The sequence below is a fragment of the Engystomops pustulosus genome, chromosome 1 (assembly GCF_040894005.1).
Source record: "Engystomops pustulosus chromosome 1, aEngPut4.maternal, whole genome shotgun sequence".
Classification (NCBI taxonomy): Eukaryota; Metazoa; Chordata; class Amphibia; order Anura; family Leptodactylidae; genus Engystomops; species Engystomops pustulosus.
In genome coordinates, this window is record NC_092411.1 from 99,613,032 (window position 1) to 99,619,031 (window position 6,000).

Genomic DNA, 6,000 nt, shown 5'->3' on the forward strand with positions numbered 1-6,000 from the left:
CATAAAAAGGTTACCCTACAAGTTTGGAGTGCCAGTGAAATTAAAATCCATAAGCCCTCTCCAAAGCCATTTAATAGAATTTGACAATACAACCAATAGGCCTCACAACCGACGGCCATGTATAACCACACCAGCCCTGAACTTCAACACCCAGCATCTTCACTTATAAGATTGGCAGCAAAAGTATTTTGTTTATATTTTATTTTTGTAAAGTGTAAATGGATGTTGATCTTGTACTATGTTGTCCCCCCATTTACCCTATTTTTGTTTCAGCAACTTATTTTCTTATCTCCATACATTAACAATATGGAATTTAGGTTAGGACAGCATGCAAAAAATCCCAATGCACTCAGCCCATTTTGTCATATGAAGAGCCAAATAAAGGCCATGATCTGTGAGACAAAGTTTACTTGCTAGAGACTCCATTAAATATTCTTCAATTTACTATTTTGCAATATACTGGAAAACAATTCCAAATGGCCTGGAAGTAACAAAAAATGCATTTGTACTATCTTCCTTTTTTTCCCAAACTTTTTATTAAAAGATAAACATTTTTACAAAAGAAACAGTATTACAGCAGTTATGATATGCGCATATAAAGTGTGTTGTTACAGATTATTTGTTTGGGTTGCGCAGGACCCTTACCAGTAGCACATAGGATGAACAAAAGACGCAAATCACACAAGGGAATTCCCCATATGATAAAGGAAATGCAATTAAGAGCAAATAATGCCATGTCGTTCTGTCACGGGTGCTCCTGCTACCCATGTCCCGCTCTCCACTCCCTAGGCTCCCTGCAGCAGCCTCACTCACCAGCGTGCTGATAATTGGTGCTAGACGGCTGCCCATCCTGTTTAAATCCCAACCCATTCCTGTGTCCCCTGATGGATCTTCTTGCCTTCTGCCCTAGAGAAAACTTGTCCTGTATGCTCCTTGTCTGTATTGTGACTGTGTCCCCTACCGGATCTTTGTGCTCTATGCCTGAGAGAAAGCTGTATTCCTGACCTTTTGTGATTATCCAGATTTCCTGTTGTGACTAGATTCCATTATTGACTTAGTCCCCTACTACAGTTTTGCTATACAACTTTGTACTTTGCCTTGACCTTTGCGGACGTACCCAGTGCTCCTTGCACACTGAACATATGCCAACACAGTTCTTCACAGAATGGTCGAAAGTGGCTATTATCATCAGCCTCCTTTCAGGGAAAGCCCTGGCATGGGCTACTTTCCTCTGGGACAGGAAAGACCCTAATCACTACAATCACCTCCTTTTTTGCTAAGTTCCAGTACATCTTTAAGGCACCTGCCAGGGCGTCTTCCACTGAGACGGCACTTCTGAACTTGCATCAAGGGCATTCAGCTGTTGGTAACTATGTGGTTCAGTTCCGTACCCTGGCTTCTGAGCTAGCCTGGAATGAAGCAGCCTTGGTCGCAACCTTTAAAAAGGGACTTGCCGTCCACCAGGTGGCGCTGCTGCGCTGAAGTCCGCTGGAATGCCTCGAAATACACTGGCCTATCCTGGATGAAGGTGAGTGAAATTTTCGCGACACAATTTTTTTTAAAAATGTGGCGGTTTTTCCGAATCCGTCGGGTTTTCGCTTGGCCACGCCCCCCGATTTCCCACCGCGCGCATGCCGGCGCCGATGCGCCACAATCCGATCGCGTGCGCCAAAATCCCGGGGCAATTCAAGTACAATCGGTGCAAATTTGAAATATTCGGGTAACACGTCGGGAAAACGCCAATCGGGCCCTTAGTAAATGACCCCCACTGTCTGCACATGACATGCTGTCTGCTCTGAGTAGTCTCACCTCTCTTGCCAGATTTACATCCAATTTACTGAGCGTCTTGAGGAGCAGCGTCATGAACAAGTGCAAGTCAGAGCCCAACGTCTGCCTCGGTTGGCTCCTGTCTTCCAACCTCCACCTCAGCCGTTGTCCGTGTCTGCTGCAGAGGAAACCATGCAAGTGGATAGAGCTTGACTGACTTCCCAGACATGTCCACTCTGTCCTCAGCATCCGGGAAATCCACGTACCTAGGCTTCCCTAGGTGAGAACAAAGCTTCCCCGTGTCTGAACATACCTGTCCTACTCAGCTGCAGTACAGGTTATCAGTGTCAAGCTTCTGCCTTCCTGTATTCTGGCTCTGCATCAAACTGCTCTGGTCTCTCAGTATTATCTTCCTGTGGTCCATCTCGAGAAGCCGCTGGTCATCTCATCTGTCAGTGGGCAGATTCTCTATGACCCAGTCCACTACCGCACTGAGCCTCTATGTCTGCAAGTAGGAGCCTTGCACAAGGAGAGACTTTAATTCTACGTGCTACCCCAGTCCACGTCGTCCGTTCTTCTGGGATTGTCTGTTCTTCTGTGGTTGTAGCGCCAGGCACCTCTGCTCAACTGGCAGACTTTGTTGGGGACCAGAATGCCAGTCTGGCTGTCTGGTGGCACTGTATCCTGTGACTCCCGTGCCTTCTCTGTTGTCCTCCAAGAGTCTGGTAGGTCTCCCAGCTTCTTATACAGATGTTGCGGATGTCTTCTTGGAGAAGCAATCAGAGACTCTGCCACATTGAGCTACTACTGGGCCCATCACCTCCACGAGGTTGGTGTACCCATTGTCTGTGCCCAAAACAGAGGCTATGTAGGCCTGCAGGAGAGGGTTCATCCGCAAGTCCTCTCTCCTGCCTGTGCTGGATTTTTGAAAAGAAAGATGGGCCTTGCTGCCCTTGTATAGACTTCTGGGGGCTTAATATAGTTACCGTAAAGAACCGCTACCCACTACCCTTTATTAAAGAACTCTCCGCGACCGCCTCCATGGAGCCAAAGTCTTCACTAAATTGGACCTTCGAGGGGCATATAATCTCATCCGCATCCAAGAAGACAATAAATAGAAGACCGCCTTCAACACTCGGGATGGGCACTTTGAGTATTTGGTCATGCCCTTGGGACTCTGCAATGTGCCGGCTGTGTTTCAGGAGTTTGTTAATGACATATTTCTAGACTTACTTTACACCTGTGTTGTGGTTTACCTGGACGATATCTTGGTGTTCTCTATAGACCTGGAGCCCCATCAGGGTCATGTACGACAAGTCCTCAGATCTTTAAGGGCTAATCACCTTTCTGCCAAGCTTGAGAAGTGCCAGTTCCATCAGAAAAGCCTTCTGTTCCTCAGGTACATAATATCTAACAGGAGCCCACAGATTGATCTCACCAAGTTGTCTGCAGTTCGACAGTGGCTTCAGCCCAGTAAGATTTTAAGCTACACAGAGGTTCCTGGGCTTCGACAATTACTACCAGCAGTTTATACCACACTTCTCCTCCCTTGTGCCTCCGGCAGCTAAAGAGGCTTTCTCTAAGCTGAAGTTGCACCACGCCGCAGCAAGTCCATACCGCTTTGTGGAAGGCTCTGGTGAAAACAGGGTACTACTTAGACTCCACTCCCAGGTGTTGGCTAACATCATCATCCGCAGTGGTCCAGTGGGTCCACTACTCCTGGTGCTTGACAAATTAGTTCAAACCTGTAGCGGCTACATTTAGGTATATGTAGGTTTCTTGTTTTACAGGCTGTAAAATCAAGAAAACAACATAAAAATTAACAATAAAAAAAACATACCCATTTATCTCCTGAAGGAAACAGGAAGAAAAAATTATGATGTAGGTAGGTTGTCTCCAATAGTGTACCAAGAGGACCAGACTTTAAGAAACTGGTCTGTTTTTCATGTATGGATGCTGTCATATATTCTTACGTTCATATATCTTGTATGCGGGAAGAGAGATCTAATAAAAAGGGGGATGCAGTGCGTATCCAATATAATTAAATCAGAGTTTTTGCCACACATGCAATTTGAATTTGAAGGAACAATTTAGCTTGTAATTTTCCTAACCATGGGAATGGTAGTCCAAAAAGGAAGTCCTCCATGAATTAATCTAGGGGTATAGTTAGCATTTTAACTTCACAGGTGGACACCTGAAAAAGTGCATAATAGATAGTGCATAGTAAAAAAATATCCATTATGTCATTTTGTGCCCAGCTGCTGCCTTGGGAGACAAACACCCTAAAAATCATGATGCATGTTTTCCCGAGTAAAGCATACGGGGCAGTAATCTACCGGCTGGGCACATGGCAGGGTTTAGAAGGGAAGGTGCGGCATGCGGCATGATATATAAGCTGTGCGTCAGGGTAACAACAGGGTACTCTAAAAATCCAGGGATGTATGATAAATTCGGAAGCAATCTTTCATACATAACCCTGGTTTTTCTAGGCATGTCTCACAGTGATGAATGGTGTCCTTCCGAATGCCATTTTTGGAGCACACCCTGCACCTCTTTTGTGACCTTCCCTTGCTGGCTGTTTGGGGAACTACTCCTGGAAAGTGCTGCCCTGGTACAATACGTGATGTGGCCTCACTTCCAGATGTGCTAGCACTCCCCCCTTCCTGGTCTCCAAAAAGAAAGTGCTTTATTACCACCTCTTGAAATTCCAGGAAAGTTCCCCTCTGGCCGGCATATCAATGCAGCACGAAAGCATTATATAGTGCTATCTGCATGATGTGCACAGCCAGCTTCTTGTACCACACCCTCGACTTCCGCATGGCATTGTACGGCTGAAGCACCTGGTCAGACAAGTCCACCCCTCCCATGTATTTGTTATAATCTAAAATACAGTCCGGCTTGGGGGGTTCTGTACTGGTACCCCGTACTGGGACAGGGGTGATGGTGTGCTCATGTATTGTGGTTAATACAAGGACCTCTCTCTTATCCTTGTACTTAACACACAATACAGAGTCGCTGCATAGTGCCCTGCTTTCGTGCCTTTTAAGTTTTTGCCCAAGCAGCGACTTAGGGAGACCTCTCTGATTTCTGCGTACAGTGCCGCATGCCGCAGTATTTCTGGAAGAGAGGCACTTGAACAGGGTAGTGCTGGTGTAGAAATTGTCCAGGTAGAGGTAGTAGCCCTGGTCCAGCAGTGGGTGCACCAAATCCCACACTATCTTCCCTGTAACAACCAGGAAGGGGGGGCATTCTGAACTTGTAGGTATACCCTGATGAACTTTCGCACAGCTTATACATCATCACACCATACATTGCCCTCTTATTGGGCAGGTACTGGCGGAATTGAAGTCTCCCTTTGAATTGTACCAGGGACTCGTCTATGCTCACATGTTTGGCGGGGGCAAACTTGGCACTAAAATGATCTAATCCTGCTCATTGCCATGCGGAACATCGGGGTGTGGTATGTCTGTGCTCCAGTAGTCCCTGATTGAAGGCTTCTTTACTATCCCCATAAGGAGTATTATGCCCCAATACTTGTGCATCTCTGCTGCAGTGACAGGGGTCCACCTGTAGGGTTGTGCATAAAATGAAGTGGGGTTTTGGGCAATATGCTGTGCAGCATAGAGATTTGTCTGAAATATAATAACATTCAGCAGCTCCTCATCAAAAAAAACTTTAAAAAGTCCACAGCTCTGAGCCCTGCCGTGTCAAAATTAATTCCAGGATGGCCCAAAAAGTCAGGGTCTTGAGGAGTATAATTATCTGGGGCTACCCATGTGGGATCAGTGGAAGCCCCAGACGCTTCTCCTGCAGAAGTCCCAGGCACTTCTCCTGCAGAAGTCCCTGGAACCCTACGACGCTTTCTTGGGGGTCCTTCCAGGTAACTGTAAGATGAGCAGGAGGATGATGATAGGTAAAAGGGGACATCATCCCCACTAGCTGACTCGGTGTCAGAGGCAAGCATGTTATATGCCTCCAACACGGTGTACGTCTTCTGAGACATTGCACAGAAAAAAAATTGAGAACGTACATTAGAAAAATTAGATAATGCACACCAAACTACACGGACAAGCCGCACAGATGGCACACACAAAAAATAATGTGCACTAAACTAAACAGACAAGCCGCACAGATAGCACACAAAAAAAAAAAGCTAATGCACACCAAACTACACGGACAAGCCACACAGATGGCACACACAAAAAATAATGCGCACCAAACTACACGGACAAG